Raw genomic sequence first — 26,159 nt, 5'->3', positions numbered from 1 at the left:
GAAACAAGAGGTGCGGTGCTAACAGCAAGACAACACCACAATTCAACAAATTAGGTAACGAACAGCAGCATCATCGTCTAACCTTGTGACTCATATCTGTGTGTGCGATTTGAGCAGATGCTTCAGTGCCATTTGTTGCTGAGAGAAGTAGAGCCAGCTTCCCTGAAGTAGCACATTCCTCTGTTTGGAATGCCTGAAAAACATGAAACAAGGATATTATGTGGTATTTAGACAAACTTAGTGTGCTGCCTAGGGCACTGGAAAAGAACACTATTAAAAGCAAATGCATGCTTCCCTAGTAGCGCGCTTTGTTTACACTGACTGCACAGGAGCCCCAAACTGAAAGATGTCCTTACAGCGTCCCTCTTTCTTCCAGTCGAATGACTTTCTTGTCTTGCACTACACACAAGCACCAAAGAATGCGAGTCACTCATGTTAAGCAAAGAGGTAGCTGTGCTTGTTTCCAGAAATGCATTGCTGAAATCCATGGTGTTGAAGTCACGATGCACATCTTCCAGAAGGGAGGTTTCTGGGGCCTGCATTGTTGCTCCAACCGCTGTACTTTGTGATGGATGCTCATCTCCTACAAGCTGCCTCGAAGAGATTTCCTTCTTGAAACGTGCCTGCCACCTGCATTGCACAATCAAAAGCTAAGGTTAATACCAATCGGGTAGGCTGCAAGAAAACCTGCCATGAAATGTAATCACTAAATACTTGCCCATGCATCTATTATTCATATTATGCTGACTCTGCGATTTCATAAACCAGGTTAAGTCAACAAAACATTGTTCAAAACATGAGTCTGTAATTTCTACTGGCAGCCTCACAATTTTTCTTTCATACCTTTGCGCCCTTTCCTGATCAGGCGCCTTTTTTCTGTAGACAGGTGGAAAAATGGTTGGGATGTAGGATGGATCTTGGCTGACGTCACTCTTGCTGTTGCCCACAAAATGTCGGCTGCAAATTCGCGTATGTTCTTTTGGCTGTCACAAAGTTCCATCCGGACTGCACAAGAAAGAACAATATTCCCTCTTATCCACTGCAAAGACAGGAAGACACATGCATGCACTCACACACATACACGAACACAAAACGAAGGTAAATGCACGAACACGCACAGTAACACGAACGAGTGCACGCACTCTAACAGGAGCGCACACGAAAACACAGACACGAAGGAACACATATGCACACAACAAAGACATGAACAAAAAAAAGAAAATCGCACGAACTTCGAAGGTGGCAAATGAGAGAACCGCCGAGCTTCTAAGCACTGGACAAGTGATATTCACAAGTTAATATTCTACCGTAATAAAGAGGCACAACAAAGCGAACAAGCAAAACAAGCAAAGTATATTGAAATTAAAAGCAGTTCGTTCCGACATGAGAAAGCTGCTTGCCCGACGCGTAACTTGCAGACCTTTGACAACGTCCGTAGTTCAGCTGAGTTTAACCAACAGCACAACAATCAAATTGCGAGTGTGAATTTAAACGGCGACGCCTACGGCTAAAAGAACAAGCCGAATCAAAACGTTTAATGTTCTCATCATGCCACCGTAGCTTGGCTTTCACACACACACAGGCTGCGAGAAGGCAGCGAGCTCGAGATACCTTTCTGCAGTCGTCGCGCGTCGTGTTAAGGAACAAAAACTAGTAGCTAAAACGGTCAAAGCAAAAAGCGAGATAAGGCTGTAACGACTTACTTGACTCTCCTTACAGCGGTGATCCAGGATTGTCGCCTTTCTTTCTCGTACCATCTTCCAGGGAATCGATACAGTTTCACAGGCGGATCGCGTTCCCTGCTGTTGTCTGCGCTGTTGTGGCAGCCCACGACACAGCAGTACTTCGGACCCCGCTTCTGTTTTCGTTGGGCCGTTTCTGCCATTGCGAAAATTCCGCTTCAACACCCTCGTCGCAGTAGCAAAGCACACTAGCCGTGCGGAGACTCCGCTGCGCACCGGCCGGACTGAATCACGTGCGCACGCGCGCGCCCACGCATTCAAGCAGGCAGCACCAGCACGAGCGATTCCCAGTAGTTCCGCCTCCGCCCGCGCGGCGCTGTCGTCGCGAGGGGAAACTTGACCTTGGGTCCCCTATAGAAGAAGGTGACTCAGGCTCAGAAAACGTACGCGTTGATTCCACGAATCGTTTATAAACTGCCGAAGGAACTATCCAGTGTTTGCAATTTTTACCTGTGCAAACGCAGCGTGGTAGTGTTTGTGCGGTATTTTTTCTTTCGTTGTACAGTTATGAGTTTCTGAGTGTTTAAACATTTACCGTTAAGGTGCAGACGCGTGTAAAGTTTGTGTCCGATATTTTGTGCGGTTTTGATCTCTCTTTTCGCCAGATGTATAATGTTTGATCCCATGTTCCCTCTGTGTGCGTTTCCATGTGCCTCTATGTGTCACTGTGACAAGTGCCTGCGTCTAACTCGTTCGCTTCTCACGTGACCATTAGTGTTCTGTGCGGGTTTTTTTTCTGCGGAAAAAAACTTTTCACAAGGACGGCAGGCCACTGCAGACCCGAATGCTCTCTTTGTGGGGCTCCGAGAGCCAACTTTGGCCACATTTTGTATCTCTGTCAGCGATGGCGTAGAGGTAGAACATCCGCCTCGCGTGCAAGAGGACCGGGGTTCAAATCCTGGTGCCGCGCAATTCTCCACCGGGTTTAAAAAAAAAAAAAATCCGCGTGTCGATGGAATTGCATAACCAGGCCTGGAGTGCGGCCTTATCTCGGTGACCAGAACCGACAACGCACTCTCTCACCAGAGCAGGATTTGGCCACCCTGGTGTAGTACTTGGCCACAACCTTCTATGATCAAACCAATTAACCCTCGGCCCTCAGTCCCCAGCGGCTGCAGAGCAACTGACCACGGCGGCGGTCAGACCTGTGACGCAGCGGAGGGTGCTAAGAATCTCTGGCTCCGGACAGGCCGCCATTGGAATCTGAACCTGGCAACGTTTAACGCTAGAACTTTAGCTAGTGAGGCTAGCCTAGCAGTGCTGTTCGAGGAACTAGCGGGAATTAAATGGGATGTGATAGGGCTTAGCGAAGTTAGGAGGACAGGTGAGGCGTATGCAGTACTAAAGGACGGACACATACTGTGCTATCGCGGGTTAGAGGGTAGACGAGAACTAGGTGTGGGTTTCCTCATTAATAAGGATATAGCTGGCAACGTAGAGGAGCTCTACAGTATTAACGAGAGGGTAGCAGCTATAGTAATTAGGCTGAATAGGAGGTACAAGCTGAAAGTGGTGCAGGCCTACGCACCCACATCCAGCCATGATGACCAGACCGTTGAAAGCTTCTATGAGGACGTAGAATCAGCAATGAATAGAGTAAAATCGCAGTACACTGTACTGATGGGCGACTTCAATGCGAAGGTGGGCAAGAAGCAGGCTGACGACCACGCGGTAGGTGACTATGGGATAGGCTCTAGAAATAGCAGGGGAGAGTTATTAGTCGAATTCGCGGATAGAAATAATTTACGGATCATGAATACCTTCTTCCGCAAACGAGAACACAGGAAGTGGACCTGGAAGAGCCCCAATGGTGAGATTAAAAATGAAATAGACTTCATACTATGCGCTAAACCTGGCATCATTCAGGATGTGGCCGTCCTCGGAAGGGTGCGTTGCAGCGACCATAGGATGGTAAGATCTAGAATTTGCCTAGACTTGAAGAGGGAACGGAAGAAGCTAGCGAAGAAGAAGACCATTAACGAGTTAGCCGTAAGAGGGAAAGCACAGGAGTTTAGGATAGCGCTGCAAAACAGATACTCGGCTTTAACTGAGGAAGATGATCTTGATGTTAATTCAATGCACGATAACCTGACATCAATAATTACGGAGTGCGCAGTAGAAGTAGGCGGTAGGACAGTTCGAAAAGATACCGGGAAGCTATCTCAGGTGACGAAAGATCTGATTAAGAAGCGCCAAAACATGAAGGCATCTAACACTACCGATAGAATAGAACTAACGGAGCTATCAAAGCTAATAAATAAGCGCAAGGTAGCCGACATAAGGAAGTTTAATATGGAGAGAATCGAGCATGCTCTAAAGAACGGAGGTAGCCTAAAAACAGTGAAGAGGAAACTAGGCATAGGTAAAAACCAGATGTATGCATTAAGAGACAAGCAGGGCAATGTCATTAGCAATATGGATAAGATAGTTAAAGTAGCCGAAGAGTTCTACACAGACCTGTACAGTAGCCAATGTAATCAGAACGCTAATGAGAAAGACAGCAGTGCACAGCAATGCGTCATCCCGCCAGTAACGAAAGATGAAGTAAAGAAAGCCTTAGAAGCAATGAAAAGTGGAAAAGCAGCTGGGGAGGATCAGGTAACAGCAGATCTGTTGAAGGATGGAGGGGACATCGTGCTAGAAAAACTAGCCACCCTGTATACGCAATGCCTTATGACCTCGACTGTACCAGAAGCTTGGAAGAATGCAAACATTATCTTAATTCATAAGAAGGGAGACGCCAAGGACTTGAAAAATTACAGGCCGATCAGCTTACTATCCGTTGCCTACAAAGTATTTACTAAGGTAATCGCTAATAGAGTCAGGGCAACGTTAGACTTTAATCAACCAAATGATCAGGCAGGCTTTCGTAAAGGATATTCTACAATAGATCATATTCACACCATCAATCAGGTGATAGAGAAATGCGCAGAATATAACCAACCTCTATATATAGCTTTCATTGATTACGAGAAAGCATTCGACTCAGTGGAAACCTCAGCAGTCATACAGGCATTGCGTAATCAGGGGGTAGAAGAGCCTTATGTCAAAATACTGGAAGATATATACAGCAACTGCACAGCTACTATAGTCCTCCATAAAGTCAGCAATAAAATTCCAATAAGGAAGGGCGTCAGGCAAGGAGACACGATCTCGCCAATGCTGTTCACCGCATGTTTGCAGGAGGTATTTCGAGGCCTGAATTGGGAACAGTTGGGAATAAGAATAAATGGAGAATACCTAAATAATCTGAGATTTGCTGATGACATTGCCTTGCTGAGTCACTCAGGAGGTGAACTGCAAATCATGATCAACGAGTTAGACAGGCAGAGCAGATCGATGGGTCTAAAAATTAACATGCAGAAAACCAAGGTAATGTTCAACAGCCTAGCAAGGGAACAACAGTTCACAATTGGCAGCGAGAGCCTAGAAATTGTGCCGGAATACGTCTACTTAGGGCAGGTAGTGACAGCTTATCCGGATCATGAGAGGGAGATAACTAGAAGGATAAGAATGGGGTGGAGCGCATATGGCAAATTCTCGCAGATCATGAGTGGCAGTTTGCCAATTTCCCTCAAGAGGAAAGTGTACAACAGCATAATCTTACCGGTACTCACCTACGGGGCAGAAACGTGGAGGCTAACGAAAAGAGTTCAGCTTAAGTTAAGGACAACGCAGCGAGCCATGGAAAGAAAAATGATAGGTGTAACGTTAAGAGATCGGAAGCGGGCAGAGTGGGTGAGGGAACAAACACGGGTTAATGACATCCTAGTCGAAATCAAGAAAAAGAAATGGGCTTGGGCAGGGCATGTAATGCGAAGGCAAGATAACCGCTGGTCTTTAAGGGTAACAGAGTGGGTTCCAAGAGAAAGTAAGCGTAGCAGGGGGCGGCAGAAGGTTAGATGGGCGGATGAGATTAAGAAGTTTGCAGGCAAAGGGTGGATGCAGCTGGCAAAGGATAGGGTTAATTGGAGAGACATGGGAGAGGCCTTTGCCCTGCAGTGGGTGTAGTAGGGCTGATGATGATGATGATGTATCTCTGTCGAGAATTCCAACCACCATCTCGCTGGAACCCAACGGACCAAGAGGGTTGGGAGACCGCGGTCTCCAGCTCCGAACCAGCCTAACAAAGGCGGCTGGTAGAGTGGGCTAGATAGAGAGGTCGCCGCACGTCATGGACTGTTGGCCTGCACCCGGGATCAAGAGCCAGACCAACCCTAGGCAGTGACTCATCCATAAGGGTCATCAATAAAGTTTTCACCTACCTACCTAGAAGGGGGGCATATGTGATGTGAACACGACATAGTCGGGGGATTTTTGAATCCGGTGCGCCGACAGTGGTGTGTCAACATTAGAGCGCTGCGCGTGCCAGCCCAGCGTTGCACGTGTGCACGTGCGCATGGTGTTTGCGAGGCGATGACGAAGAGCGTGATGAACACAAAGAGCGGATAGCTGACGTGTCAGAAAACCGAGGTGTGAAGGCAGACAGAGCAGCGGACGTCGTGTCGTTCAAGCGTGGAGGTGGCAGCCGTCGGACGTTGGGTTCGTGCTGGCAGGGACCTCCCTTGGATCAACGACGCAAGCCTGCGGCGTCCCATTCAAGCTTGAAGGTGGCAGCCGTCGGACATTGGGTCCGTGCTGCCGGCGACCTCACTTGGATCACCGACGGAAGCCTGCAGCGTTCCATTCAAGCGAGGAGCTGGCAGCCGATGAACTGAGGGTCCATGCTGTCGAGAGGCTCCCTTGGATCGTCTCTATTAAACTTGCGGCGTTACAGGACGCCGTCGACGGGCCATAGCAACGCATTTCCTGCTGCGCTTAGTTTCTAGGACTGCTGACGGGAGTCAACCGACGTGTTGCTGTGGTCCTCTTTGCTCCTGCTACCACCTGGCTCTTTTCCGCCGCTTTCTTCGACGCAACGCCAGCGACGCGTCGCAGTTCATCAACCCGCGTCCGTCGTGTCTGCATGGCATCCCGGCTTCACCTGCGACGTTAAATTTCTGGAGAACTTAATCTGTAGTGTTGTACGCGGGTTGAGTGTGTGTTTTAAACCAAAATATTTACAACGCCAGCCCGCGAGCCATTTCGGCTCGTCGCGCACTTCAGCCGTATGCCGTGTGCCGTGTGCCCTGGCCGACCTTGAGCCATCCTCGCCTAGCAATGCCGCAGCCGCGCTCCAACAGATGGCGCCGCCGTTGACGCCGCTGCCGTCACCGCTCGCTCCACCAGATGTGCTCCACTGGGGTAGAGGGAGAGGAGGTGTTGCCTCGCGGGGGGTATATATACATGCGCTTCGCCTCAGTGTATTGTAATAAATGTCCAGAGACCCCGTAGAGTATCTGTTACATGTCGACGTGAATGACAGTCTGTGTCTTCCTCTGGTCTTGCGTCTTTTCTCGCTGGTTTTTTTTTCACGTCAACATGTACCAACTCGCCCAACAATTCACGCTTCTGAAGTATCTGTTACGGGTCTAATTGGACTTATTTTTGAAAATGTGGCGGAGAGTTTGCAGGATGCTCAACTCCCGCCACCGGTTGGCCCGGTATTGCACTACCTCCGGGATCGGCCTTGTCTTTAGCGCGTATTTACTATCCTGTCTTTCTATCCGATCTTTCAACTCTCCTGCTATCTGCACGTGGTAGCGATTGTGGCTCGTCTTGAGCCAGTGAGCAGGCCTGTGCACTTTCCTTTTCTTTCTTCCTGGCAACTATCTATCAGTGTATTGAAGTAACATAGCATAGCATCGATATGCTATGTTATGGCTATGCTGTGGCTCATACCTGACACCTGATTTATTATCTGCAGCGGATCCTTGGACCTAAGATATTCAACTTATTTTTGAAATATGGCGCTGCGCTTGGCTTGCAGCACTCTGGCACGGGTCGACCCGGCATTGCACTGCCTCCGGTATCGGCCCGGGGACTATTAACTCGGCGTGTCTTTTCTGTCACTCTTTGCTCTCCTATACTTAACCCCTCCTACTTTCAGCACGCGGCAGCGAGCGTCGCTAGGCTTGAATCAGTCAGCGTATTGTAGTCGTTATGGAGAGCGCGAAAGAGACACAACAACGACCAAACGAAGCGAGGAAGAGACAACGCTCTCAGAGAAGAACGTGCTGCACGACTCGAGAAGCGTTGTAACAACGATGCGGCGAGAAGTCGTGCCACGTCCCGAGTGACTCTCTAACTGGGGAAGAGTTTGAGTTCTCGAGAGCGTAGGAATGAGACACTGCGTAGACGACGTGCCGAGGAAACTAAGCTTTCGCAAATCAACTAGGGTTAACCAGAGCTTAACTACAGCCAATTTTTTCTGTCCTGCAGCAAGCGCATGAAGCTGAAAAAGCAAGAAGGCGTTTACCCTATGCCCAACACGGTGGCTCAATGAATATGGCGCTCAGCTACTGAGCCGGAGTACGGGAGCTCTAAACCGACCTCGGCTGCAATTCGATGGAGGTGAAACTCAAAGGCGCCCGTGTGCTGTGCGATGTCAGTGCACATTAAAGATACTCACGTGGTCGAAATTAAAACGGCACCATTTTAAAATTGGCAACAAATAGGGCACATGAAAATTGGTTTTGAGGAAAGGAAATGGCGCAGTAACTGTCTCACTTATCTTGAGTGGACACCCGATCCGCGCACTAAGGGAATGGCGAAAGGGGGAATCGAGGGAGAGAACTACTAATTGGTTTTTTTTGGGGGGGGGAAAGGAAATGGCGCAGTATCTGTCTCATATATATCGTTGGACACCTGAACCGCGCCGTAAGGGAAGGGTAAAGGAGGGAGTGAAAGAAGAAAGGGGTTCCGTAGTGGAGGGCTCCGCTACTGAACCCCTTTCTTCTTTCACTCCCTCCAAGAAAGGAAGAAATAGCTGCCGTAATGGAGGGCTCCGGAATAATAATAATAATAATAATAATTGTTATTATTATTATTATTATTATTATTATTATTATTATTATTATTATTATTATTATTATTATTATTATTATTATTATTATTATTATTATTATTATTATTATTATTATTATTATTCCGGAGCCCTCCATTACGGCACCTCTTTCTTCGTTTCTCCTTTCACTCTCTCCTTTCTCCCTTCCCTTAGTGCGCAGTTACCCCGCCGCGGTGGCTCAGTGGTTAGGGCGCTCGACTACTGGTCCGGAGTTCCCGGGTTCGAACCCGACCGCGGCGGCTGCGTTTTTATGGAGGAAAAACGCTCAGGCGCCCGTGTGCTGTGCGATGTCAGTGCACGTTAAAGATCCCCAGGTGGTCGAAATTATTCCGGAGCCCTCCACTACGGACCTATTTGTTCCTCTCTTCTTTCACTCCCTCCTTTATCCCTTCCTTTACGGCGCGGTTCAGGTGTCCAACGATATATGAGACAGATACTGCGCCATTTCCTTTCCACCAAAAACCAAACCAATTATAGTGCGCAGTTCGGGTGTCCACTATAAGATAAGTGAGACAGTTACTGCGCCATTTCCTTTCCTCAAAACCAATTTTCATGTGCCCTATCTGTTCCCAATTTTAAAGTCGTCCCGTTTCGCCATGGCGTTTCGCCTCCATCGAAACGCAGCTGCCGCGGTCGGGTTGGAGTTCCCGGGTTCGAACCCGACCACGGCGGCTGCGTTTCGATGGAGGCGAAATGCTAACGCGCCCGTTTGCTGTGTTATGTCAGTGCACGTTAAAGATCGCCAACTGGTCGAAATTATTCCGGAGCACTCCACTACGGCTACCTCTTTCTTCCTTTCTTCTTTCACTCCCTCCTTTATCCCTTCTCTTACGACGCTGTTCAGGTGGCCGCCGATATATGAGACAGATACTGCGCCAATTACAGATACTGCGACAGAAACTGAGCCAACCAACCGCCGCGGCGCAACGCCGCGCCTTTCCTCAAAATCAATCTTCAATTTTCATTTTTATCTTTCTTCTTTCCCTCCCTCTTTTATCCCTTCCTTTACGGCGCGGTCCTGGTGTCCACCGAGATATGTGTGACGGTTACTGTGCTTCGCGCGCTCGCCGCGCCATCTAGCATGACGTCACACCGCGCGGCTCGCCGCCGCCGCCGTTTGGTATAACGTCACACCACGTTCCTCATTGCGCTCGCCTCCGCTCGCTTCGCCAGCTGCGTCGCATGCCTGATAAAGTGCCAGAGGATTGCAGAGAAGAGCTCGCGTGCGCCGCAACCAGTTTTGTCGTCTCTAATGCGACAACAACATAGCTAGACAACCAGACTAACCTGGACTTGCGATCAAGATTAAACAAGGCTAACCATGCTATGCCTTAGCTTTCGCTACATATATCCTGGCATAGCCGAGCTAAGCCACTGCTAATTTCTACCTTTGTTCTTTCATTCCCTCCTTTATCCCTTCCCTTACGGCGCGGTTCGGGTGTCAGCCGATATGTGAGACAGATACTGCGCCATTTCCTTTCTCCAAAACCCAATTTGCATTTTCGGGAGCTTCCAAAGCAAAAGAAAGGCGCATAACACGCCCCCTGGGAAAGTGGACACCTCAGTCGCGCTGTTGGCCACGTTGTGCTAGTGACAGTTGTGAGCTGCATGCGTTCGCATTGACAACGTTGTGGCAGAAACGCGGCACCGAAGCCATAGGCCGTCTGCGTTCATTGTGTTCATTGGCGTTAACAGTGTTCTATAATTATAACTGGCTCCCTGAGTCAGTGGTCTCCTCAATCACGCTTTAGGGTATACATGGGGTGGTGAGGGAGAGATGTGGCCTGTATTCATTAGCGCTGACAGCTTTGTGGCAGACACGCGGCACTGCAGCAATAGGCCGCAGCGTTCAATGGGTGACAAACCTCTCGCGATAAACCATTAATTTAACTGCCAGGGTGGCAGGGTGAATGCGCTGCCAGTCCAGTGTGCGGAACGCTTTAAAAACACCCCTACGGCACCGCAGGTTAATTCGCATCTGGCTCATCTATGGGAGGCCGGGGACTTCCCAAGCGCTGGCGTTACCAGCAAAACAATCGTAAATTGAGAGTCCGCATAGCCGCTCTCACACGTGAGGCAGAACACACGAACACACTAGCCCGCGCAAACTGGACCACCTTTTCTAATGACCTCAAGGGGACATTAAGCACTAAACGCACGTGGTCTCTCCTACGCGCTCTCGTAGATCCAAAAACCACTAAATCTCACTCACAACTAAGCACACAACGTCTAATACAATTAGAGCTCCAAAAGCACACAGACGTAATTGGCCAACTACAGGACACTTATATAACCACCTCCCTTCAGTCAGCAGATCCACTCAATCTATCTCCACCTAACCTGGAATTTGACGCCTACATTACCTTAAGCGAAGTTTGTCGAGCACTCTTTAGTATTCACCGCTCTACGGCGCCTGGGCCGGATGGCATAACGTGAAAGGCACTACTGAATCTGGACAAAGTGTCGCTTCAGGAACTTACGGCTCTAATAACCACTGGCACGCTGGGACGCTCCCATCAGCCTGGACCCATGCCAGCATGCGATTTATACCCAAACCGGGCAAACCCCTCACCCTTCAAAATGTGCGCCCCACTTCTTTAACGAGCTGTGTCCGCAAGCTCTTCGAGGATGTAATTCTCAATCGCTTGCAACCGTTCCTGGAAACAACAGGATTTCTTTCCAATGTTCAGTTTGGCTTCCCTCCAGTCATCTCGGCGCAAGACGTACTTCTCGCCTTGAAAGAGTCTGTCTTTTACAACAAGCGCCGTACAGCCGCTACGCCAGCCATCTTGACCCTGGATATTCGTAAGGCTTTCGACGCAATAAGCCATCACCATATCCTGACGACATTAGCCACCACGTGCTGCGTCACCCACATATTGCAATATTCGTGCCTTCCTTCAGGAACGCACTGCGGAACTAAACCTTGGGGATGTCGCCTCCCTGGCTTTCCCTCTGCCTAACCGGGGAACGCCCCAAGGGGCGGTCCTATCACCGTTACTTTTTTACATTGCCCTTGCGCCACTGGCAAACGCCCTTGCTGCTATCACAGGGCTCCACACTGCCATATAAGATGATATAACCCTCTGGACAACGGGAGCATCTATTAGAACAGCCCAGGATATCCTGCAATCTGCCATAGACATCCCCACCCCGCAATTAGCAAACACAGGCCTCCGTTGCTCTCCAAATAAATCGTAACTCTTGCAGCCGAAACCCCCACCCAGCGACCCCCCCCCCCATTGAACTGCAAATGTACAGGATTTCAGTGCCCATTGTGTCTCAGGTGAAGATTCGCAGCTTTAAAAACAACACAATCGATGCAACCGCCACCCTTCAGCTCTTGAAAAGATAGACCAAACAGGTGGCTGCATTAATCAATCTGGTGGCAGCACGCAATCATGGGCTGTCTCAACGCGAGACCCTCATTATGGCGAATGCGTTAATCATTAGCCGCATTACATACCACCTCCCATATCACATACTCACTCAGCGCCAAGCACAACAGGCAGACATCGTAATACGCAGGGCTGTCACCTCCGACCTACGTCTTCCACGGACGGTGAGCACGAAACGTCTCCTGGCCACTGGTACACACAATACCGTAATAGATTTAATAGAGGATCAACGCACCAACCAATTAGTCCGCTTGAGTCGCACGGAAACAGGAGAATGCCTACTGCGGCAGCTTCGTCTCAATCCACCCATTCCAACCCCAACAAGTCATATACCTTATAAGATTTCTCTGCGCACGCTGGATCACTTATATCAGAAGCCCCTCCACGCAATATGAGCGCTAGTCTCCATCAGGGTAGGCGGCAGGCTCTAGCGAGCTATTACAGCAAACGATAGAGCAACCACTCCGATATCCTTTATATCGACGCGGCAGAAAAAATTAATGTGGATTAGCTCAGCTAATTCAGGATATCCAAAGCAAAAGTCGGCGTTCACTGTGCTCATTGGCGTTGTTCACAATGTTCCAGTCGGCGATGGCTTTGAGCAAAGGAAGGGCGCATAACTGCCTCCCTGGATATGCGGACGCATTTGTGCTTTGTACATGTGGTGGTGGTGTGAGAGAGAGATGTGGCCTGAATGCATTACCGCCGACAACGTTGTGGCTGACATGCGGCACTGCAGCAATAGCTAGGCCACAGCGTTCTTTATGTGATCAATCTCACGCGATCATCCATTAACTTTATGCCACCTCCCGGGGTGGCAGGGAGGGCGCGCAGCCCATTTTTTTTTTAATTGGTTTTTGGGGAAAGGAAATGGCGCATGTATCTGTCTCATATATCTTTGGACACCTGAACCGCGCCGTAAGGGAAGGGATATAGGAGGGAGTGAAAGAAGAAAGGAAGAATAGGTGCCGCACATAGTGGAGGGCTCCGGAATAATTTCGACCACCTGGGGATCTTTAATGTGCACTGACATCGCACAGCACACGGGCGCCTTAGCGTTTTTCCTCCATAAAAACGCAGCCGCCGCGGTCGCGTTCGAACCCGGGAACTCCGGATCAGTAGCGCCCTAACCACTGAGCCACCGCGGCGGGGCCCATGCAGTGTGCGGAACGCAATCAAAGCAGGCTTTTGCAGTTGGACACCAACGCTAGCCACGTAAGTGATAGCGCGATTGAGGTCTCCACTGGCCAACGGAGCCGGTTGCGCGCCTTGAAAATAAACGCCCTTTGCAAAGTTGTGAACGCCAATTAACTCTATGAACGCCGTCGGCTGACTTGTTTTGTTTGGTTTTTGAAGAAGGAAACTTCACAGTAACCGTCTCACATATCTCCGTGGACACCCGAAGTTCGCCGTAAAAGAAGTGATAAAGGAGGGAGGGAAAGAAGAAAGAGAACACTGAAAATTCAAACCTGGATTTCGAGCAAATAATAATAATATTATTATTTCGAGCAAAAGAACCCGACCGCGGCGGCTGCGTTTTTATGGAAGAAAAACGCTAATGCGTCCGTGTGCTGTGCGATGTCAGTGCTCGTTAAAGATCCCCAGGTGGTCGAAATTATTCCGTAGCCCTCCACTACGGCACCTCTTCTTCCTTTCTTCTTTCACTCCCTCCTTTATCCCTTCCCTTACGGCGCGGTTCAGGTGACCAACGATATATGAGACAGATACTGCGCCATTTCCTTTCCCCCAAAAAACCAATTATTATCATTATATTTGAGCAAAGGTGCAGATTGCGCAGCGTTGGAACACCTGTGTCTCAGTGCTACTAGTGGCGCATGCGCAGTAGTGACTAGAAAGCGAGCGAGAGAAATATCCGCGGCGAGGCGCGCGTTGTTACGTCATGTGCCTGCTCGGAGCATCGCCACGGCGAAATTGCAAGTTCGCGGCTAGCAAAGCTTTCGCTTTAAAATTCTATAGTAGGATTCCTGACGGCGGTCGCAGCCTATGAAGACGGCACTGCGGGGGCCGCCGCCACTATCAGAACTAATTCACCTGCAGAGGAGGAAGGAGCCGCCATCGAACTTGCGCTGGCCCACTCCACCATTGACAAAAACATAACCGAAATTTGCACATATTCCCTGGACCGCATACCACCACAAGCTAAAGGGCGTGGCTACGCCGGCCACACACCGTATTCTTGCCACAGCCACCTCTCTCGACCGAACTGTTACTCTGTCGTGGATCCCTAGGCATGCCTCGATACCCGGTAATGAGCGCGTTCATGCGCTGGCCCGAGAACTCTCTTCCCAGACCCCGGGTGATCAGGCATCCCACCCCGCACAAGAGGCCCCATCAGTCCTTCATACATATCATGAAATCGCCACATTCTAAAAACTCAGCCGCATGACATTACCACCGCCCCACAGTACCTTGTCGCACTTATCCAACGCCACAAGGTGAAAATTACAGACGAGCTGCTTTATTTCACCCTACCGTCTCTCCTGCTTTAATAATAATCACAATACCTTTCCTCCTCATTGTAACACCTGTGGCGTGCCCAGATTCACATTTTTCCACTACTTTTGGGAATGTCCTTCACCAAAGGCTGTACCCCCTATTCCCAGTACCGATCATTTTTCCTGGGAGGCTGCATTACACGGACCGCTAAGCACCCAGACCAGAAATGGCTGGTGGATCGGGCTTTATGCGAAGCACAAGCCCGGAGACTCCTGGACCAGTAGGGTTCCACCCTGGAAGATTTTTTTTTCGTCTAATAAAAGTTGTTTCCATCCATCCAGTGTGCGCATCGCCCTCAACGTTACAGAGGCCAAGCCGCGTCTACTTGCCCAACTACTCCACAGCTTTAGCTCTAATCGGGTTCAACAGTAGTTGAACCACAGCCAGTTTTCTTTTAGTCCGAAAAGCATTTATAACCGTTCCCAATAGGCTTCAGCGGTTTGTGTCTGTGTATGTTTGCGAAATTAAAATTAAAATTGGTTTTGAGGGGCAAATGAAATTACCCACCATGGTGGCTCAGTGGCCATCGAGCTCGGCTATTGATCCGGAGTACCCGCGTTCGAACCCGAGCACGGCGGACGCATTTGATGGAGGCGAAGCGTCAAGGCGCCCTTGTGCTGTGCGATGTCAGTGCACAATAAAGATCCCAAATTGTTGATTTTATTCCGGAGCCCTCCACTAGGGCACCACGTCTTTCTTCCTTTCTTCTCTTAGTCCCTCCTTTATCCCTTCCCTTAAGGCGCGGTTCAGGTGTCGGCCGATATGTGACTGATACTGCGCCATCTCCTTTCCCGAAAACCAATTTTCATTTTTTTTCAAACGAAATGGCGCAGTAATGACAATATAAATAATAATAATCGGTTTTGGGGGAAAGGAAATGGTGCAGTAGCTGTCTCATATATCGTTCAATACCTGAACCGCGCCAAAAGGAGAGAGATAAAGAAGGGAGTGAGAGAAGAAAGGAAGAAAGAGGTGCCGTAGTGGAGGGCTCGGAATAATTTTGACCACCTGGGGATATTTAACGTGCACTGACATCGCACAGCACACCGGCGCCTTAGCGTTTTGCGTCGATAAAAACGCAGCCGCCGCTGTCGGGTTCTAACCCGGGAACTCCGGAAATGGTGCACTAACAATCTCGGACTCCTAACCATGCCTTGAGGGAAAAGATCACGGAAGAAGTGAAAGGAGAAAAGAAGAAAGAAAGAAAGAAAAAGCAATGGCGTAGTGGAGGACTCCGGAATAATTTCGACCTCCTGAGGATCTTACTGATATCGCACAGCACATGGGTGCCCTTACGTTTCGCCTCCATCGATACGCCGCGGACGCGGACGCGGTCGCGATAGATGGATGGATGGAACACTTCATTTGGTCCTGCAAGCAGTGATAATTAACTACTAAAGGTGCCGCTCTCACTTCGGGACCGGAAGGCCAAGCCTCACGGCCACGTCGTGAGCCTGCTGGACAGCCCAGAATTGTTCATCCAGGTCCAGGCTGCGAAGTGCAGCCTCCCACCTGGACGCGTCCTTGATTGCCGAGTTTTCAATTCTTTCACAAGACCAGAACATATGTTCGAGCCTGGCTAAAGCACCACAATTCTGGCAATAACGCTCTGTATACGCCTCAGGATATAACGTTTTCAACCTAGGATAAGGATAAGTACAGGCTAGGATAAGTACCGGTCTGTAGTAAGCGTAATGTAAATGCCTGAGCCCTGTTTAGATTAGGATGCGGCAAACCGTAAACCCTGCGATTAAGAAGATACTTCCTGATCTCATTGTATGTGGAAGGGGAGTCTGTTCTCGGGGAGTACCGCCACGCCGTGGCGCGGGGCAGAGAGCGGGGCGGCGGTCGGGTTCTTCTGGGTATCAAGTGCAACTGGCTCACTGGGTCAGTGGAAACAAAACGCGCTGTGAGCAGTGGTGGTGGTCAGAAACGTTATTATTGGCGGAGCCCTTAATTTTTAAAATTGCACAAGTGCGCTGGCCATGGGTGGCGGCCGGCAGCCCGTGTCTGACGGGGACCTTCGCCCACTGAACCAGCCTCAGTTGCGAGGCCGGGTAGGAGCTAGAGACCACGTCCTCCCACCCCTCCGAGTCCGCAAGAGCCCATTCGGCCGTGGGTTGGAGTTGTCGGCAGATGAACTTAAAGTGATCGAATCTCGCTCTCGCGGCCCCCCAGAGGGAACATTCGGGGGTGTGGGTAGAAAGGAAGAAAAGCACAAGTAGAGCTGGGGAGGTAAAGGTGCGAGCCTGTAGTGTTCGCCAGGTGGTCTGTTGTTGTTTTATCAGTGATGTGTGTGGCGGGGACTAAAGTAGACGTTCTTCGCGCTTGTGTAGTAGTGGCATCGAACTACAAACACAGGTATGCGCAATTCCCTTTCTGAAAACCAGCGGAAGGTTTAGACTCTCCAATTCTGAGGAAAGTAAAGGCATATATCTGGCTTCCTGTGTCAGAGGACACTACCTCAACCGCGCTTCGAGGTACGTGACGGTGGTGTCCACGTGCAAAAAAAAACTGCTTTCGCACATTATTTCGCAGTTTACAATGCTAAATTGGTGGTGGTGGTAGTGGTTTTATTAAAAATAATAGTATAAAGGAAGGAAAAGATTTTTGCTAGCCCCAGCATCTGCCATCGATACTGAAGCACCTGAGCTGGGGCAGCGGAAATAAAGGATAGCAGGCAGAATGGAGAAATGAAATGAAAGAAGTGAGGGAACAGGAAGAGAGGATAGGGGGAGAAGTAATATGTACAAACTAATTACTCAATAAGAAATGTGTCCAGGTTGTGCGCGTGATTAGTTCATTTTAGAGGAATTCAAACACACACGCGCACAGCACTGTCATGGTTACAACTGGATTGGGGCGTCGAGTTCGAGTGTGTTCGAGGAATGCACAAAGGCTCACCAAAGTTCGCTCACGAGTGCGCGCACTGCCCTGCGGCCACAATAGCGTCTTGATGGAGTCTGGTAGTATGCCTTGCGCCCTATAGGCCGCGAGCATATCGCGACGAGCATCGGCGAACGCGGCACAGTGAAGGAGCAGGTGCTCTAGTGTTTCCACTGCACCGCAACCATCACACACATCACTCGTCGCGATTCCGTGACGCATCCGTCGTTCCCCGAGCCACACGCAGCCAATGCGCGCGCGGAGGATCATTGCACGTTGTGAACGTGTAAGTGCGCGACAGCCGGTGACACTGTCAATGCGCTCACCTCCCGCGATGCGTGGGTCGGGGTGCTGCTTTCGGAGATGGTCGTGGATGGCCGCACGCACGTCCTACAGCGCAAGGGGCAGATCGCTGGCAGGTAGTTGCATGGTGTTCAGCGGTCGCGAGGTCGTCAGATTCTTCGTTCCCGGCGATGCCGCAGTGACCGGGCACCCACTGTGCACGGACGGCACAACCTCTCGGCGCGAGGTGCTCGATGCGCGAGCGAATTTCCCGCACTAGTGGGGTACCACGGCCGTTAGATTGCAGGCGGCTGAGGGCGGTGCGGGAGTCGCACAGCAGAGCACTCCTGGGCGGTGGAGGGCCGAGGGTGAGCAGCAGGTCCAGCCCGAGCCGGATCCGCATCAACTTCGCCGTGGTGGAGGAGCCCAGGAAGGCTGCGTGTTGCTGGCTGTGCAGTCGCAGGGCGGGGATGGTGGCCGCCGCAGCAAAGGAGCAGCTGTCGCGGGCCACTGAGCCGTCGGTGTACACGAGGAGATGGTCCTGGAGCTCCTCGTGTATGACGGCTCTGGCCAGCTGCTGCACAGCACAGAGGGGTGTGCTCCGCTTTCCTGCAATGCCGACGATCTCTCGCTGTACCTCCGAGGCAGCAGGCCAGGGCGTGCAGGAGCCGTAGGGCGGTGGGCCTTGTGTCAACTGCTCATACTCGAGCAGCGCCGCGCCCATTCGTGAGCGCGGATGCGAGCGCATACGCTGCAGCAGCGAGCCGCCGTCCGGTATGCAGTGAAGCCGGTCGATGTGATTCAATGCCCTGCGCGCTGCTTGGAGCTCAAGTGGCCACGTTCCTTCCTCGGCCAACGTTGCGGCGCACTGTGAGTTTTTGGGCAGGCCTAGGCACACGCGCAGGGACTTGCGGTGCTGAAGCTCGAGTTTCTTCCAGCACGGCTTGTGCACCGTGACGAGCGGCAGCGCATAGAGCACCGCCCCCAAAGCTGCGGCATTGTATAGACGCAGCGCGGCTTGCTGGGAGATGCCCTGGCCTCGAGCGGTGAGCTTGTGCACGGCGGCGGTGATCCTCTTCATCTGCAGACAGGCCTTGGTCGCCGCGGGGCGGAAGGTAATGCGCCAGTCGATGTCCAGGCCAAGGTACCGCACCGATTTACGCCAAGGAATCGGAGTCCCGTCCAGTGACAGTGGCGCAAGGTGCGCACGCGAGCGCGAAACGCAGGCCATGGCCACCGATTTGTCCGCGCTCAGCGACAGACCAAGGCCGCGCAAGCTGGCATCGATTGCGGTCAGGGCTCCCTTAAGGCACACCCGCACGCGGAACGCTTCGCCCGGTGGTCCCCGACACCACAGAGCTATGTCGTCTGCATATATGGACATGTACACATGTTGCCGGCCGCTCGTGGGAGGGAGGCCGGCACCACCGACATGACCACATTAAACAGAAATGGTGATAAGACAAAGCCCTGCGGCACGCCCATGTCCACTGAGCGAGGATTGGAGAGTTTACCCCCTACTCGTACGCGCATGGTGCGCCCGCTCAGGAAGCCATGAACGTATCGCAAAAGGCGCCCGCACACCTGCCCCCTCAAGCAGCGCGAGAATTAGTGCGCGGTGAACGTTGTCAAAAGCGCCCAAGACGTCCAGTAGTAGCAGCAGAACAACCTAGCCTGCCGCAATGTCATGCTCCAGCGCTCTAACAACGTCCGATATAGAATCAGCCGTGCACCGCATCCCACGGAAACCCGTCTGCCGCTCGTCAAACAAATCAGCCTCCGTAGCCCGCTCGTTCAGACGCTGCAACGCCATATGCTCCATGAGCTTACCTGCCGCCAATGTTAATGCCACTGGCCGGTATCCGCTCAGCTCCGTAGGTGGGCGCCCTGCCTTTCGGATGGGACAAACGACCCCGGTTCGCCAATCCTCCGGTGACTCCCCGCGTTCCCATACCAGGTTGATCTTCTGCAGGAGGATCTGTCGTTGCTGCGCATCCAGGTTTCGCAGCATCTGGTATGTCACCCCGTCCGGTCCGGGCTCCAAGCGGCGGCGACAGCGCTGCAGTGCATTGTTCAGCTCCGCCGCGGTGAACGGCGCATCACATGGACCTTCCGAGGCGACGGGCGAGGGACTGGCGTGGCTTCTGGGGCTCTCAGGAGAAGCTATTTTAGCGGCGTTTGCGGGGCTGGGCGGCGCGAATCGATCGAAAAACCACTCTGCCAACTCTACAAAGCTGAGGCCGCTGGAGATTGCGAGGGCGGCCAGCGGTTGACGGTTTGCCTGTGGTTAGGTGATGGGCCGCAGGGTGTCAAACAGCCTCCGCGAGCTGACATCTTCCTCCATTCTTTGGCATAGTGAAGCCCACTGCCGGCGGTATAGCTTGTTGGCGTGGCGGCGCGCTGCTGCGTCCAAGCGGTTGTAGACAGTCCAGTCGGCGGCTCTGTCAGTCCGTCGCGCCAGTCGCTCTGCGCGATCTCTCTTCTCGCGCAGATTGAGCAGCTTCGTATCAGGTGTGGGCTGCCCTGCCCTTACTTCTGCTCGTTGGGTGGCTGCGAGAGCGCTCCGGACTAGGCCTGAAAAGAAATCTGCGCTAGTGGCCGCCGCCTCGTCGACCGCCCGCCTGAACACACTCCAGTTGATAATGGAGTAGTGTTACGTATTCGACGGCCACACGCCGAGGGCGGCAGGACGACCGGCCCAAGGAACAGACGGCCCACGCAGCGCCAGGAAGACAATGACCTTTATTCGTTCGGCGACGCGCTTTTTGAGCGCTAAGCAGCCAATCAGGGAGTGGCAAAAGAAATGAATATATCGTGGCAAGCGGGGCAATCTTATCTGTAGATTACAACGGAGAGTGCGACTAGCACCGCGAATGTTACAGCTCGGCCAAAGCTACCGTTTTCGGAAGGCGTTCAAGAGGATGACGCTTCTTGAACAACTGAAGGCGGGGACAGGAGGGCAACTAGATTCTCCAACCAGAGCACTGAAGCGTTTGCAAGATCATATTGTCCTTGCGCTTGGAAAAGACGTTGAGGTGCTCGGTGGCACAGGCGGGCAAGTTGAGCTGGACATCGGAGTAATAATGGAGAAGGCACCAAGTGTCTTCAGGCTCAAACAACAGGCCCGTGGAGAGGGGTTCAGACGTCCAGGAGGAGATGACGCTCATATTTAGCACTGCTCGCCGAGTGCCAGAAGGCTGCCGAGCACGTAGCGACAGGGAGCGGGCCGCAGACCTCTGGCGTAGGGTTCATCCGTCAGCCGGCACGATAGGATCTGAAGTGGCATAGGGAACGAGTGAAAGAAACGCAGTAACAACGTCTGAAGTAACCTCGCGCCCAAGTTTAGGAAAGCCCGGCAGTTGAATTCACTGGGAGCAGAACACGCGAAAACTGAACACGAGAATGACAAGACTTGCATTTACTGGCATGCACACGAGAAAAAACAAATACAGAAAAAGGAAACTAGGGAATGCGGCTAAGGCAGTCAGCATTGGCATGGTGTTCGCCTTTCTAGTGCCGCACTAGAAAATCCAACTTTTGAAGCGCTAGACTCCACCTCATCAAGCGACCATTTTTGTTTGACATTTGGTTTAACCACACTAAGGGGGAATGATCAGTTTCAAAAATAAAGGAAGTACCTTTCAAGTAACATGAGAGCTTTTCGAGAGCCCACACTAAGCAAGCGCATTCTTTTTCTGTTGTGCTGTAGGCTTGCTCGCGTGACGTTAGCTTTCGACTGGCGTAGACAACAGGGTGCTCCTCGCCTTTTTCGTTCACCTGACTTAAAACAACGCCCATTCCGTGGTCACTGGCGTCACACTGAACTAAGAAAGAGAGAGAGAGTAATCTGGTGCCGCGAGAACTGGTGCGCTGACAAGAATCTTTTTAATCGCAGCAAATGAGTCTTTACGCGCCGTATTCCAACGCACAATAGTAGGCTCGGTCTTGCGCAGAGCATCTGTAAGAGGACTAGCGATATGTGCGAAGTTTGGAATGTAGCTTCTGTAATAGTCAGCTAAACCCAAAAAGGAAAGCAAGTTAGTCTTTGATTTTGGCAAAGGAAAGCTAGTGGTGGCCTCAAGTTTTAATTCGGAAGGGCGTCGCTTCCCTTGGCCAACAACGTGCCCAAAGGAGTGGACTTCAGTGTTTGCAAGACAGCATTTGCTCAGTTTGAGAGTCAACCCTGCTTCGCGGATTCGAAGGAATACCTGCTGCAGATGGTCCAAATGCTGTTTCCGAGTACGCGAGAAAACAGCAATGTCATCGAGGTAGGGCGCAGCGAAAGACTCGGTGCCTGTGAGTACTTGATTCATCAGTTTTGAAAATACGAACGGTGCATTCTTGAGGCCAAAAGTGAGCACCAGAGGGCGATATGTGCCTGTCGGAGTCATGAAAGCGGCGAGCTTACTGGCGTTCTCCGTCAGTGGCACTTGCCAGAAGCCGCGTACCATATCTAACGTAGAAGTGTACTGTGTCGCGGATACTTTCTCGATCAAGGCTTCAACATTAGGGATGGGAAACGTCTTCGTTTTTGTTGTCGCATTCAGCTTGCGATAGTCAATACAAGGTCTGGGTTCCTTGTCCGGACTTTCTACGATAAACATCGGTGACACGTATTCGCTTTCCCCTGGCACAATTAGACCCAGTGTCAACATGTTCTGAACGGAATCGTTCAAGAGCTTCTCATGACGGGGCAAAAATCTGTGCATCCTTGTACGGAAGGGTTGGTCAGATGTCAACTCAATGTCGTGTTCCACAAGGTTTTTCCTACCGGGATAGGGACTGAACAAATTGCTGAAGTTGTGTAGAAACTCTTAACTCCTTTCTTTGCTCGATTGTCAAAGAAGCTTGTTTAGAGACAGATTCGAGTATTTCTTCTGTTGACGGGGAACAGCAAGAGGTCGGTACGTGAGCGACTGGAACATTTATTTCCTCTGGTTCATTTAGGACGATGCTCAGCGTTTCCACACGTTGGATAAATGGCTTCATTAGATTGCAGTGGTAGATTGTCACGTCGTTGCGTTTACCGGGCGTCGTTACCAGGTAATTGGTGTTTGAAAGCTTTTGCTTAACCGCGACCGGACCATCCCATGCAATGCCAGTTTGTTTGCCTTCGACGACTTCAAAATTACCACTTTGTCGCCGTCCTTGAAGGTTCGAGTTCGTGCAGATCTGTCGTCATACACCTTCGCGCGTTGTTGCGCTTCTGCCATGGTTATTTGCGCCAATTCTTGCGATTCACGAAGGCGTTTCAATAAGGTCAGCACGTACTCGACAACGGATTTGTCTACGAATTTGTATTCCCACTTTTCTTTTAGCAAGGTGAGCGGGGAGCGAAGCGCTCGACTGTAAACAAGTTCCGCCGGTGTGAATCCAGTGCTTCGTGAGCGACTGAGCGCAGAGCAAAGAGCATTGCGGGATCAGCTGCGTCCCAGTCGGTGCCCTTCTCGCAGCAGAGCGCACGCAGAATGCGCTTCATTACCGAGTGAAGTTTTTCAACTGAATTGGTTTGCGGGTGGTAGACAGAGCTGTGGTGAATAGATATGCCACATTTCTGCAAGAATGTCGTGGTAAGCGCGCTTGTAAACACAGAAACTTGGTCGCATTGGATTTCGCTGGGAAATCCGATTCTGGAAAAGACGCCCCGCCCCGCCGCGGTGGCTCAGTGGTTAGGGCGCTCGACTACTGATCCGGAGTTCCCGGGTTCGAACCCGACCGTGGCGGCTGCGCTTTTATGAAGGAAAAACGCTAAGGCGCCCGTGTGCTGTTCGATGTCAGTGCACGTGGTCGAAATTATTCCGGAGCCCTCCACTACGGCACCTTTCTTCCTTTCTTCTTTCACTCCCTCCCTTATCCCTTCCCTTACGGCGCAGTTCAGGTGTCCAACGATATATGAGACAGATACTGCGCCATTTCCTTTCCCCCCAAAACCAATTATTATTATTAAAGATGCCGAGTAGCACGTTGACTGCAGCTGTGGAGCTTAATTCCGGTAACACCACTGCTTCTGGGAACTTTGTGGCAGGGAAAATGAGTGTTAGCAAGTATTTGTTGCCCGCCGATGTTACTGGTAATGGACCAACGATGTCGACTGCCAATCTGCGAAAAGGTTCGCCAATCAAAGACACTCGGACCAAAGGCGCCTTGAATTTTTCGTTTGGCCGTCCGGTCCTTTGGCAAACGTTGCACGAACGTACCCATTGCTCTGATTCCTTGAAGCACATCGGCCAGTAGTCGTTCAATAATCTGGTCTTAGTTTTATTTATCCCTAAATGGCCAGTCCAGCTATTGGTATGAACCAGATGGAGAAGTGCAGCACGATACTTCTGGGGAACTACCAGCTGTTCGAAAGAGCGGCCTTTCTTGTTTTTCAATGTTCGGTACAAGAGGCCGTCGTTTACAGTGAACGATAGTGGTCCCTTTGGTTCCGTCTTGACCTTTCCCAGCACGTTTGTAGTAACTCGTCGTTCGCTTGATCCGTTTTTAGAACGCTTCTGTCTACTTTTGCAAGAAGTTGGAAACTCTCACTGACTGGGCTTATCGTTTCGTCTCCGGGCGCGGAAGCGGCCTGGGAGTTATCAACGGATGGTGTGGCTGGAACGGCTTAGCTCGTTGCGGCAGCTTGTGACGAATCACTTTGCTCTGGAACGTCGGTGGCACGAGTAGCGTTAGTAGCTTGCGCTCTTGTGTGGGACCTTGTGACGACCATTCCAGGGTTCGCATGTAGTTCCATTCCATGTAGTTCCATTGATCTGTTAGAAAAAATATAAGGGATTCTTTGCGGCAGCTTGTGTGAAACAGCGGCTTCAGTTTGAAATTTGCCGAAGGCACCCGTCATTTCAACTTTGGCTACCGGCAAGCACTTCGTGTCGGGCTCTAGTTCCTGACGCACCCATACACACGATTTGGAAAAGTCTTCGGGCTCAAAAAACGACGGGTGGACGATATCAAATGTAGCTCCTGTGTCACGCAGAACCTTGCAACTGACGCCATTCACCGTCATGTCATAGGTGTAAGGCAAAAGTAAATCGCTCTCTTCAGTTAGCAAGTTAACGGACACAGTTGCTTGTCGGCACCCTACTGCGATATGGCCTGTTGTTGGCATTTGTGACAGACTAACGGTCGCTTTTCTTCAAACTTCGAACCTTTTGGTTCACTCGAGTTGGCCGCATGCGTTTGGGCGGGAACGCTCTCGGATTTCCCTTGGTTGCTTTCTCCCTCTCCTTTCTGAAACTTTTTGAATGCTCCCGACGGTTTCTTTTGCACTTCTGAAGTTAGCATTCTGCGCGAACAGTATTCGTCAGCCAAAGTGGCTGCCATTTGAAACGTAGCTACGTTTGACTTGTCCTGAATCCACAGGCGCATTTGCTCCGGAATAGACGCATAGAATTGCTCTAGCGCGAACACTTCAATCAGACTTTGCTTGTTCTCGTATGCGTTGGCACTTTTAAGCCATTCTTCCAACAAGCTCATGGATTTATAGGCGAATTCCGAGAATGACTCTCCTTGACTACGCCTCGTGTTACTAAACTTCATCCTTAAGGCTTTTGTAGACAAGCTGTACCTTCGCCTCGGCTGAAGCTTTACTTTATTGTAGTCACGCGCATCTTCCTCTGGCATTCTCGTGATTGCGTCCGCTGCTTCATTTGGAAGAAATGTCAAGAGGCGTTGCGACCAGGTCCCTTCTGCAAGTGCTGCTCTAGTACACGTCCTCTCAAAGTTGACAAGGTACAAAGTGATGTCGCTACCAGCCCTGAAAGGTTGCATGTATCCGCACATGTCGAAACTGTCAGTTCGTTCAAGGCTTTACAGCTGCATCTCTTTTAACTTCAGCTCTATCTCTCTTTCTTTTAGCTGTTCGGAAATTGTCTTCCAACATTCCTCGACTTCGTCGTCTTTCGCTTCGCATTTGGATATTGCTTCAATAATTGCAGGTTTACGCATCGACTTCTGTACAGGGACACCTAACTCTTCTGCTAGCAACACTAGGTTGGGTTTCGTTAACGATGCGAGGTTCATGACTGCTGAGAACAAGTGCTACTCTTACACGTACTAATATTTAGCAAAGTCAAAAGCCTCGACTACCAAGTAAATGCCGCTAATGCTCCCAATAAAGTAGAGTAAGCCGTGCTCTCACCAAACCGGACGCCAAGGCCACCGCCGACGTGCGCTCCATCCGCTGTCCGCAGTCCGCTGCCACCAGCTGTTACGTATTCGACGGCTAGACGCCGAGGGCGGCAGGACGACCGGCCCAAGGAACAGACGACCCACGCAGCGCCAGGAAGACAATGACCTTTATTCGTTCGGCGACGCGCTTTCTGAGCGCTAAGCAGCCAATCAGGGAGTGGTAAAAGAAATGAATATATCGTGGCAAGCGGGGCAATCTTA

The 26,159-nt window shown here is 51.0% G+C and overlaps 1 long non-coding RNA gene across 1 annotated transcript; it reads right to left on the bottom strand.

Annotated features, from left to right (window-relative positions):
• Nucleotides 1–361: 361 nt before the first annotated feature.
• On the bottom strand, nucleotides 362–1,906 carry LOC144123282 (uncharacterized). The gene is made up of 3 exons (XR_013313059.1): nucleotides 1,704–1,906; nucleotides 844–1,005; nucleotides 362–630 (listed from the first exon to the last, which is right to left on the bottom strand). It is a non-coding gene; the product is annotated as an uncharacterized LOC144123282 (long non-coding RNA).
• Nucleotides 1,907–26,159: the final 24,253 nt, after the last annotated feature.

Source organism: Amblyomma americanum, chromosome 3, assembly GCF_052857255.1.
Source record: "Amblyomma americanum isolate KBUSLIRL-KWMA chromosome 3, ASM5285725v1, whole genome shotgun sequence".
Lineage (NCBI taxonomy): Eukaryota > Metazoa > Arthropoda > Arachnida > Ixodida > Ixodidae > Amblyomma > Amblyomma americanum.
This window is presented reverse-complemented; position numbering and strand designations above follow the sequence as displayed.